Genomic DNA, 12,362 nt, shown 5'->3' with positions numbered 1-12,362 from the left:
GCAGCATTGAGTGCTATACATTCAGTGAGACACGATGCTTGTGCAACCTTGAGTACTGTGCATTCAGTAAGAGACGATGCTTGTGCAGAATTGAGTACTGTGCATTCAGTGAGACACGATGCTTGTGCAGCATTGAGTACTGTGCATTCAGTGAGACACGATGCTTGTCCAGCATTGAGTACTATGCATTCAGTGAGAGACGATGCTTGTGCAGCATTGAGCACTGTGCATTCAGTGAGACACGATGCATGTGCAGCATTGAGTGCTATACATTCAGTGAGAGGCGATGCTTGGGCAGAATTGAGTACTGTGCATTCAGTGAGAGACGATGCTTGTGCAGAATTGAGTACTGTGCATTCAGTGAGAGGCGATGCTTGTGCAGCATTGAGTGCTATACATTCAGTGAGAGGCGATGCTTGTGCAGCATTGAGTACTGTGCATTCAGTGAGAGACACGATGGTTGTGCAGCATTGAGTACTGTGCATTCAGTGAGAGGACTTTAGAAAAGCTTCCATACCTCTGCGTCTGTTCAGCTGCCTCCAGGGCTCTCTTCTCATTGCAGCTAAAGGTGCCCCGTAACCTCTCCCGTGGGTTTCCGTAGTGTAGTGGTTATCACGTTCGCCTAACACGTGAAAGGTCCCCCGTTCGAGACAGGGCGGAAACTGTTTTTTTCCTTTAAAAAAAGTAACTCACAACAGTTCATTACTTTATTATTATAATTTAATCTAAGTTGTGGCAAAAAAGTAAAAGTTCTGAAAATAAAAAGTGGGGTCAGAGTGAAAACTATTCTCCCCTCCCTAGTGGAGAAATCTTGACAAACAGTGTATCAGGTGTTCCACCGAAAAGTGAGCAGACAATCGTGGTAAGGGAAATAAAATATAAACTGGTGGCAAAGCTCGACACAGTCCCCTTGCAGCACTGGCAGGAAGTGTGGTTTGGTATAAATTAGAAGTTTGCTTGTGATCAGGGGGCTTTGCCTACGTTTTCTTTTTTTTTTATTTCAAATTTTTTTATTGAATTGAATAAGTTTCACATGTACATTGTATACAGTTGTCTTTCTTGGGCTGCTTTTACATGTATGCTTGGCCCGGTGGTAGCAAAGAGAGAGAGAAAGAAGGAGGAAGAGAGAGGGGGGGGGGTTTATTGCATCAGATACTCGTCTAGGGCTGCCCACATGTCCTCTTTGGCTGTGTGGTTCGCCGCCTTGTGTTTGGCGGTGATGTTGTCTGCCCCTCGAAGGAATGTTACCCAGTTGAACCAGCGCTTGAAAGTGGCCTTTCTGGAGTTCTTCCAGTACCCCAGAATATTTTTTACAGCTGCTGCCAGGAGCATGTCGACTAGATCACGTATTTCTTTGGATTGGAGTTGTGGCTCAAGGAGTCCGGTGATTATCCCTGCTAGCCCTCGTTGTATCTGGCATCCCGTGATCGAGTCTATTAGGTTGTATACTTTATTCCAGAACGCTTTGACTTTGGGGCAGTCGTATATCATGTGGGCTAGGTCCCCCTTGCTTTGTGGCAGTTCCAGCACTTGCTGTTGTCGCTAGCCCCAACTCTCTCTAGTTTCGCCGGTGTCCAGTGTAGTCTGTGTAGTATCCAGTATTTTGTTTGTGCTAACTGTGGTGTGATCTTGTTTTTGGACGCTGATGTCCATAGTATGGCCTTCTCTTCTTCACTTAGCGGTCTGTGGATGGTCTCTTCCCAGAAGGCTATTGTTTTGTCATTAAGAGTGGTGCTGCGTGGTGTGATTATTTTGTAGATCTGCGCTGTTTGATGACCTGCCGTGTTTATGTTCTGTGCATACTGTATGATGGTTGGTTTGTGTTTGGAGAGGTTCGCTCTGGTGATGGCTGCTTTGATTCTTAGGAACTCGTAGAATTCCTTGTCTGGTAGGCTAGTTGTTTGTTGGAGCGTCTTGTAGGTGAGTGGGTTGTCCCCTGCCTCTAGTTGTGCCGGTGTTGTTATGCCCCTGCTGAGCCATTCTTTGCTGTCTAGCGTTTTCCCTTTGTATGTGATTTTGGTGTTGTACCATAATGACTCCCATTTGGTGCCTCTGATGCTTACTTCTAGCTCTTTATCCAATCTCAGTAGTGCTATTTTTGTGTTCCGTATTATTGAGTTTTTGGCTTCTGGGTGTCTATTTGCCGTGAGGGCCATGATTGGGTCTGCTCCTCCTAGAATGCCTCTTTCTAGCTCCAGCCATACTGGCATGTATTCTGGTGTTGGTGCTACCCAGTGTAGCCCTTGTTTGGCAAGGCATGCCGTCTGGAAGGCCTTATAGTTTGTGAGGTTCAGTCCCCCTTGCTCTTTTTTCAGCCTGAGCTTTGCTAGACTTATTCTAGGTTTTTTACCTCCCCATAGGAACAAGTTAATGGCTTTGTCGATTTGTTTGTGGAAGTCTGTCGTTAGTGATAGCGGTAGCATGGACAGCAAGTAGTTGAGTATAGGGGTGATCATCATCTTAACTGTCTCTACTCTGCCCCACCAGCTGACGAATTTGGGTCCCCATGTGTCTAGCTTCGTCTTAATCTTTTTCAGCATTGCTTCCTCGTTGTGCTCTAGTGTTGATCTGAGGTCCTTCCCAAAGAGGAGTCCCAGATATTTTAGGGGTTTCGTTTGCCATGCCAGGCCTGACTTGCCTAGTACTGCTCTGGTAGTGTGGCAGTTCATTGGTTTGCATTCTGATTTTTCCCTGTTGAGTTTATAACCTGAGACTTGTGCATATTCCTCTATTGTTTGTACCAGTGCCTCGATTGACTCCCGTGGGTTGCTTGTGGTGATCAGGATGTCATCCGCATAGGCTGCGAGTTTGAAGGCTTGACCCTCCACTTTCACACCTGTGATCTGCGTGTTTGTTCTGATCATGTGGAGAAGGGGTTCTATTGCCAGCAGGAATAATCCTGGTGACAGGGGGCATCCTTGTCTCGTCCCTCTACTTAGGGTGAATGTTTCTGATGGTGCTGCGTTCACTACCACTCGAGCTCGGGGGTTTTTGTATAGGGACATTATCATTCCTCTGTATCTATCTCCGAATCCGAATTTGCGCATACATTCGTTTAGGAATGGCCACGAGACTCTGTCGAAGGCTTTTTCTGCGTCTAGTGCAATCATTACTGCCTTCTCTGTGCTGTTTGCCGTGCGGTTTATTAGGTGGCAGAGCAGTCTCGTGTTGTCCTGTGAGAGCCTGTTTTTCAGGTATCCCACTTGTGTTTTGTGTATGAGGGTGGGTAGGTATGTGTTTATTCTAGCTGCCATTACTTTAGCGTAGATTTTGCAGTCTACGTTTATTAGGGATATTGGCCTGTGGTTTTGTGGGAATTGTGGGTCCTTCCCTTCTTTGGGGATGACAATAATGTTTGCCTCTGCCATTGAGTCTGTCATGCTTCCTTTCTCTGCACAAGTCTGGAATACTCTCACTAGTATTTCTTTAAGCTGCGTTTGGAACTTTTTGTAAAAGGTCACTGTGAATCCGTCCGGCCCCGGGGCTTTGTTGGGTTTTAGTGCGTCTATGGCCATCCCTACCTCTGCTTTTGTTATGTTTTGGTCTAGCGCCTCACTTTGTTCGCCGCTTAGCTTGGGTAGGTCAAGTTTCTCGAGAAGGCTCGCCCCTCCATCCGCCTTTAGTGCTTTGTCTGCGGTGTATAGGTCTTTGTAAAACCTCCTGAAGGTTTCGAGGATTTGTTTGTTCCCTGTGTGCGTTATGTTGTCTGTGTCGGTGATCGCTGCAACTGAGTGCTGTCTCTGTTTGGCTTTTAGGTACCCTGCAAGTGCCCTACCTGCTTTGTTGGCTGAGCATAAGTTTATGGATTTGTATTTGTTTATCCATGTCGTTGCCCTCTCGCTTAATAGTCTGTTGAGGTCATACTTTTTCTTTGTTAGTGTTGTGAGTGTATTCCTGTCTAGTATGTTTGCGATGTGGTTGTTCTCTAGTTCCTTTATTTGTTCTTCCAGTTCTTTAATGTGTTTGTTCCTTTTTTTGTTCATTCTTGCCTTAATACTTATAAGTTTCCCCCTTATTGTGGCTTTGAGCGTGTCCCACAGTGTCTCCTCCTTTGTGTCCTTTGTGTCGTTAAATAAGAGATATTCTTTGATCGCCTCCTCAATCTCCCCGGTGTTGGCGGGATCCTCAAGTATGTCACTATTGAGACGCCACCCCCTGTTCGGTAGCTCATTGTGTTTCCCACTTATGTTAATGTTATGTTATGTTAAACGTTTTTTTTATAGAGCGCACGGCTACTCAAAAAGAGTGTCCCGGCGCTTTTAATTGAAGAAGGCTGCAGTAAACTAACATAACACATTAAAAGAGAAAAAAAATACAAAAGTAAAAAGAAAAAAAAACACAGCACACAAGACAGGCCTACTGGACAAACAGCCAGGTCTTAAGGTCCTTTCTAAAGGCTAATAAGTCAGTGGATCCCCGGAGGGAGAGGGGCAAAGAATTCCATAATTGGGGTGCCAGTAATCCAAAGGAGCGACCTCCCAGACGTGCTCTCTTCACTCGTGGGACCGAAGCCAGAAATAAAGATTCTGATCTCAGAGAGCGAGCTGGTTGGTAAAAAGTCAGTCTCCTCTGGAGATACTTCGCTCCCGACGCATGAAGGGCCTTATATGCCAAAGTCAGGGCCTTGAAGACAATCCGCTTACGGATTGGGAGCCAATGGAGAGGGAGATGTGGGCATGGTCTGAGACTGTTATCGGTCCTATCTCCGTTCTGTCCGTCAGGTGTGTGTGTGAGCTTGACATGAGGATATAGTCTATTCTGCTATATGAGTTGTGTGGTGCTGAATAGAATGAGTACTCCCTGGCACTGGGGTGTTGTAGTCTCCATGGGTCCGCTAGTGCAAGCTTGGTGCAAAGGTTTTTTAGTGTGTTCTGTTCTTGTGTGGCATGGCTTGGCCTGTGCGGGTGCCTGTCTGTGGCATTATCCATCGCCTCGGTCATGTCCCCTGCCATTATCACTAGTTCTCCCAGTGGGATCCTGCTGAGCTCGCTTTCTACCTCCTCCCAGAACTTTTTTTTTTAGGCATTCGGCCCGTAGATGTTAGCTATGTGCATTACTTCCTCTCCTCTTTTGATGCTTGTGACTAGTCTCCTGCCTTCCGTGTCTGCTGCACTGCCCAGAGTCTTGAATTTCCCTTTCTTGCTTATAATGGTTATCACCCCTCCTTTTTTGTTGACTGCTGGTGAGCATACTATGTCGCTTATCCAGTTTGCCTTAAGTTTGTTAGCATCCTCTGTGGTCACTCTAGTTTCTTGGAGCACGTACACGTCGGCTTTGATCCTATTCAGGTAGTCTAGTGTTTTCCGTCGCTTGACGGGGTGGTTGAGGCCTTTGACGTTCAGTGACACAATCTTGATGTCAGCTGTAATCTGTGCTAGGCCTTGAGTGTTGTGAGTAGTCATGGTTCCCCTATAGGATAGCTGCTCTCTGGGTTGTGACCTCTATATGATCTCTGCCTTCGGTGTGGACTCACCTCTCGCCACCCGTCTTTGGGCCCCCCCCGGGGTCTGGGTTGGGATAGGGAAGTATGTGTAAGTAGGTGAAAAAGAAATAAGAAAGAAAAAAGAAAAAGTTGATAGCCCCACCAAGCAAGGATTGTCCGCGCTGCATGACCCTCCCCCTGCTTCCACCCCCTCTCCCTCCCCCCCTCCCCCCTGTCAAGGTACTGTAAACGTGCGACAGCAGCGGTTCACCGCCCTCCGCCCCCCCGGGTACATTAGATCCTCCCCCCGCACCCTTCCTAGTTAAGCGTTGATGAAAGGATATCTTGTCTGTCTCTGTTTCCCAGGTCTGGCTCAAAGTTCTGAGTGATTTTGTGTTCTTGGCTGGATCTCGTGCATATCTCGTGTCCATTCCCTGGGATGACTCTCTTTTGTCTTAGCTTAGTTCTATATTCTTTTATCATGAGGTAGGTGTGTCTTTCCAATTGAGGTAGCAGTGTTTAATTTGGGTAAATGTCAGATCGACCCCGTCTCTTGACAGTGCCCTTCAACCACGACCTGCTGTGCCATTTTCGCCTGTCTCCGAGCCGTCTGAGGATGCTCTTCTCTTTGCCGTTCCCGGGCTTCTTTGTTCCATCTCTTCTTGGTCTGGTTCCTGAAGGTATCTGCGTAGGTCTGCTGGATCGTCGAACGTTTGCGTGCCTTTCCTGTCTGTTATCTTCATTCTTGCTGGGCCCACAAAGCTGCAAGTTATCCTGGCCCTCTTCATTGCTTCCCTCAGTGCCAGGAACGCCTTCCTTGTCTCTACTGTGCCTTTAGAGAAGTCTTGGGTGATGATAATCTTCTTGCCCTTCCAGTTGAGGGGTTGGCCTTTACGTGCATAGGCAAAGATGGCATCCGTGTGGTTAGCTCTCAGCGGTTTGCAGATGATTGTTCTCGGGCCTTTCATGTGCAGCTGTCTTGTGGCAGGCACTCTGTACGCTTTGTCAATTTCGAATGTTCTTTTGAAGTTTAGCCCAGTCAGCTTGGGTATCAAAACTTCGAGTAGCGCCGCGCATGAGCCTGCTTCTTCCTCTTCTTCTTCCGGTATACCTAGGATTCTGATGTTCCCTTTCCTGTTTTTGTCCTCTTGTTCTGCTAGTGTTCTTTGCAAGTCGCTGGAGATCTTGGATATGTAGCGAACATCTTTTTCCATGGTGTCTGATTTGTCTTCTATGTCGCTGATTCTTTTCTCCGTTTCGCCTACTCTGCTCACTATTTTACTCTGGTCGGCCCGTATGGCTGTGAGTTCTAGTTGGACATTGTCCATGGAGATCTTAGTGGCTTTTGCCAAGTCGTTGGCTTCTGTTATTTTCTTTAGGAGCAGATCCATCGCTGTCTCCGTGTTCTGTAGGGTCTTCAGCTTGATTGGTGATTCTTGATTTGTTTTAATCTTTTTGATGTCGTTGGTCGTCATCCCGCCAAACCCTTTTATTCCTTGATGTGCGGGCGGCGTGCCCTTCTTGTGCTGGTCTGCTTGTTGCGCACCCTGTGTTGGGCTGGATTTGGCGTAGTTCGTGGCTTTCTCTCTCTTTGCTGTGTCCCCAAACATGAACCTGCTGGGCCACTTTATCGTCCTTGTTCTGGTTCGCCCTGACGCCAGGGCTACTTTCACTTTGTTGCTGTTGCCCTTTTTGCTTCACTCTGCCTTCAGATGGCCTGAGATTGACTCGCTCAGAAGAGGTCGCTCCCCACGCTCCCAAGGCTTTTTGGTATCGTAGCGTTTTGAAGCTGATTTAGACCACCGCGTCTGCGCTCCGATAGCTCTGCTGCCATTATCATTGTGCTATTTCAGTGTGATTGTTAGTGATTTCCTACCACTGTAATACCTCTGCATTGCTGCCATTGCCTGTATAGTCAGATTGTCATTTGTAAATTGTCATTTGTACTGCTACATATTATACTGCTCGCACTGCTCTGCTCGCATTGATTTTAAAGTTATTTTTGCCCGATTGTGCCTCTGCCCATACCTAGGAGTCACCACAGATTGTGCCCCAGTCTCGCCCTGTTTCGCTTTCTTTTTTGTTGCAGACATTTTGTTGTTGTTGAGCCTCACAGCCCGTCTCTCCACCCTGCTCCCGCCTCTCAGCTGCTCATCCTCGCCCCCCCCCCCACTATCCACTTATGACAGATGCTTCTGCGTGCAGCGTTCACGCGCAGCGGTCGCGCCCCATGCGCGCCGAAGGCGCGCCAAAGGTAAGCCCGTCTATGCCCGTCCGCGCCTGGACCGCGCCCAGCGCCAGACCCCCTAGCCCCCGGAAACTCCTCTCCACCCGCTTAACGTACGACTCCGCTACCCTCTCAGCACTCAACCCCGGCTGATTCCCAATCTGCTACCTAGCCGCCCCAGGACACACCCATGGACCCTTCACCTGCCACTCCTGCAAGTTCGACTGCATCAGGACCCACACCAAATCCACGGAATCCAAACAGAGCACCGTCACTAACCACCTAAAATGCATCCTACTCAACACACGCTCGGTCCACAGATACGCCACTGAACTTTGGAACTTTCTCGACACCACATCGCCGGATGTCGCCTTTCTCACAGAAACATGGATGAACGCCTCATCAGCACCCGACATCGCCATAGCCATCCCGGATGGCTACAAGATCATCCGAAAGGACCGCTTCAACCAAACAGGAGGAGGAATCGCCATCGTGCATAAGAACACCATCCGCATCACGACCAGCTCCGATGACAACCTCACAACCGCCGAACACCTTCACTTCCAGATTCACACCGACCCTAAGACCACACTCAGAGGCACCCTCATCTACAGACCACCTGGACCCCACACACAATTCTGCGAAGACATCACTGACTTCATCAGCCCTCACGCCCTCCCCTCCGAGGAATACATTCTACTGGGAGACCTCAACTTCCACCTGGAAAAGAACATCGACAGCACCACCACCCTTCTAGACAACCTCGCCAATCTCGGACTCAAGCAACTGGTTGACACCCCCACCCACCTTGCCGGGCACACACTTGACCCAATCTTCACCTCCAGCAAGCACATCTCCTTTATTCACACCACAACTCTCCATTGGACGGACCACAGCTGCGTTCACTTCAACTACAAAAAGACTACGACCCACAACCACTCACAATCAATCCCCCGGAGAAACTGGAACAAAATTACCACCGACCACCTCTTCACATCACTTCACCAAAACCCTCCTGCAAAATCATCGAACCCAAACCTAGCAGCCACCAATCTCTCACAATGGATCACCCACAGCGCTGACGAATTAGCACCCTTGATAAACCATCAAATCAAACAAGGCAACAAAAAAGCCCCCTGGTTTAATGACGACCTTAAGAAATCCAAGAAGATCTGTCGCACCCTCGAGAAAATCTGGCGAAAAAACCCAACGACTGACAACCTGGCCATCTTCAAGAACGCCACCCGCAAACACCACCAACTAATCCGATCCAACAAGAAATCAGCATTCAAGGATCGACTCGACAACAACGCCCACAACAGCAAAGAACTATTCAACATCGTCAAAGAGTTTACCAACCCCACCGCCGGTACCAACGACATCACTCCCTCCCAAGACCTCTGCGACTCTCTAGCCTCGTTTTTCTACAACAAAATCGCCGACATACACAACAGCTTTGGAGACCAACCCAAACTCCCCTCCCTGCGTACTAGAACCCCCCTCCAACAACCTATGCGCCTGGGACCCAATCACCACGGAAGACACCATCCGCCTAATGAACACCATTCACTCAGGATCACCAACCGACCCATGTCCCCACCACATTTTCAACAATGCAAGCTCCATTATCGCACCCCATCTCCGAGACGTTATCAACTGCTCCCTCAACTCCGCCTCCTTCCCGGAAAGCTGGAAACATGCCGAACTCAGCGCCCTATTGAAGAAACCTACAGCAGACCCCACTGAACTTAAGAATTACCGCTCCATCTCTCTCCTCCCATTCCCCGCCAAAGTCATTGAGAAAGCCGTCAACAGCCAACTCGCCGCCTTCCTCGAATCCAACAAATCACTTGATCCTTCACAGTCCGGATTCCGAACCAAACACAGCACCGAGACCGCCCTCATCGCAGCAACAGACGACATTCGAACTCTACTGGACAACGGAGAAACTGCTGCCCTCATCCTACTCAACCTCTCCGCAGCCTTCGACACAGTCTGTCATAGCACCCTTATACAACGCCTCAACAACGTCGGAATACAAGGAAAAGCCCTGGACTGGATCATCTCGTTCCTCGCCGGAAGAACCCAGAGAGTCCGCCTCCCCCCTTTTAAATCAGAGGCCACTGAAGTCATCTGCGGCGTACCCCAAGGTTCCTCACTCAGTCCCACCCTCTTCAACGTATTCATGAGTCCCCTCGCATCCATTGCGCGCCAACACAACCTCAACATTATCTCATACGCAGACGACACTCAGTTGATCTTATCCCTCACCAAAGACCCAAACACCGCCAAAACCAACCTACACGAAGGGATGAAAGAAGTAGCCGAATGGATGAAGAACAGCCGTTTATAACTGAACTCGGACAAAACGGAAGTGCTTATCCTAGGATCATCCCCCTCCGCCTGGGACGACTCATGGTGGCCATCGGCCCTAGGAACCGCACCCATACCAACAGACCACGCACGTAACCTGGGCTTCATCCTGGACTCCTCCCTCTCGATGACCAGACAAGTCAACGCCGTCACATCATCATGCTTCAACATCCTACATATGCTCAAAAAAATCTTCCGTTGGATCCCCACCGAAACAAGAAAGACGGTCACCCATGCATTCGTCACAAGCCGATTGGACTACGGAAACACCCTTTACGCCGGAACAACAGTCAAAATACAGAAGAAGCTCCAACGCATTCAAAACGCCTCAGCCAGACTCATTCTAGACATCCCCCGCCAAGCTCACATTTCCGGTCACCTGAAAGACGTCCACTGGCTCCCCGTCAACAAGAGAATAACATTCCGCCTCCTCACCCACGCACACAAAGCCCTCTACGACCTAGGACCCGAATACCTCAACTCGCGCCTGTCCTTTTACACCCCCACCCGCCAACTTCGATCGTCCAACCAAGCCCTCGCCGCAATTCCACGCATCCAAAGATCCACCATGGGAGGAAGATCCTTCTCCTACTTAGCGGCCAAGACCTGGAATTCTCTCCCCACCCACCTCCGCCTTACACAGAACCACCTCTCCTTCAGAAAACAACTAAAAACTTGGATATTTGATAAATAAAGCTCCCCCCCCCCCCTCCCTCAAGCGCCTTGAGACCCTCTGGGTGAGTAGTGCGCTATACAAATTTATACTTGACTTGACTTGAGACCATAAATGTATTAAATGCATAATTTTGGACGTCACAGCTTCCCACGTAGGCAGAAAGCAATGTCTGATTCTTAAATGTAAGTGGAAACTTCCATAATAGGTGGATTCTCTACTTGTTTTAAGAAACCCGAATGACAACAGAGGAAAAGTTAGAGCGATCGAAATCAAAGAGTAAAAAGCTAAATGATTTTCTGTTAAAAACCTCCATTTCAAATCTGCTGAATAACAAAAATTAAATCTCCTCCGCCCGAATAGGGACTTGAACCCTAGACCCTCAGATTAAAAGTCTGATGCTCTACCGACTGAGCTATCCGGGCTTCAGTGGTGCGAGTGAGGCCAATAGTCTTATCGATGACGTGCACAGTGCTCATATGTGCACGTTACTTTAAGATCGCCTCCCAGCTTTGAGCCAAGTCAGATTTCGATCGTTAAATAAACATTGCTCACTCCAGCCCCCTGAAACCAGCGCCTGGACTCTCACTTTAAGAGTTCCAGGCGCCCCCAGTCTGTTTTCATAAACCGACCCCAGTCTGAGACTGCACAGAGGCAGGAGGGGTTCAAGTCTCACAACCAGTAATGTGCATATTGACGATATAACTAGAAGATGAAACACAAATGTGACGCGATGGTGACGTCATCGAAGTAAATCCATGCACAGTGTGTGGGAATCCGCTCAGAGAAAACACTGACCCGGTGACCTCTGACCCAGATGGCTTTAAAAGGTGTCAAGACTCAAAAGTACAACCTTTCTGCACCGTGACAGATTAACAGAACTAACAGGACCCGTCTGTGGCAAACACACCTGTGGGGGCACCTGTTTACAGCACACTGGCACGGGGCAAGGGGCCCAGCACCCCCTCTGCAGTGACCAGCTGGACACTGGTCTAGTGTTCCCAGTCCCCACTATCCTCATCAGCCCCAGAGATGTGTGAGAGCTGAGTCGATGGGTTTATCTCTGAAAAATAAAAGCACCCGTTGAAAAACTCCAACCTTCTCATTAGAATTACGATTTATGATTGTGGCTTATCAAAAATATTCCTTAATTTCTATATATATTTGATGTATTTCTGTAGTTTGAGTATTGTTGTAGTTTAACCTCTTAGAACCTCTTTCGGTCAGTGTCCAGGGCTTCCAATGACCCATCAGTGGGGGGAGGGGGCGTCAACAGACATTAAAAGAGTAATAATAACCACTATGTCACTAAAATGTGTAAAATTTGAACCATTTGTTGTCCATGCCTCGAATATTGGTGCCGCTCGTAGCCGTTCTTTGACTGCGTTTTGGATTGTGAGGGGAACAAATATCCAGCGAGACCCTGGCCGGAGTGACTGGTGGTGTGAGCTGCAGAAGGGGGACTATCTCCATTGGCGAACAGAGGGAGCGGGACTGCGAGTCCCAGACGTCAGTGCGCGAAGGTGATCCAGCGCACCAGGGACTCTTCCCGCCCCCCTTAACCCCCCGTGAACACATAATTATGCCCATAATCGTGCCTCGTGCGACGCGCCTGTGCGAAGCCCGGGCAAAGGGCGGGTCGTCTGTGGCCGTCAGGGGCTGTAGGA

The 12,362-nt window shown here is 48.8% G+C and overlaps 1 non-coding gene across 1 annotated transcript; it reads left to right on the top strand.

Annotated features, from left to right (window-relative positions):
- The first annotated feature begins 591 nt into the window (after positions 1–591).
- On the top strand, positions 592–664 carry TRNAV-AAC (transfer RNA valine (anticodon AAC)). Its single transcript has one exon. It is a non-coding gene; the product is annotated as a tRNA-Val (tRNA).
- The last annotated feature ends 11,698 nt before the right edge of the window (positions 665–12,362 follow it).

This window comes from Lissotriton helveticus, chromosome 1_2, assembly GCF_964261635.1.
Source record: "Lissotriton helveticus chromosome 1_2, aLisHel1.1, whole genome shotgun sequence".
Classification (NCBI taxonomy): domain Eukaryota; kingdom Metazoa; phylum Chordata; class Amphibia; order Caudata; family Salamandridae; genus Lissotriton; species Lissotriton helveticus.
Note: the sequence above shows the minus strand (reverse complement) of the source record. Positions and strands in the feature narration are given on the sequence as shown.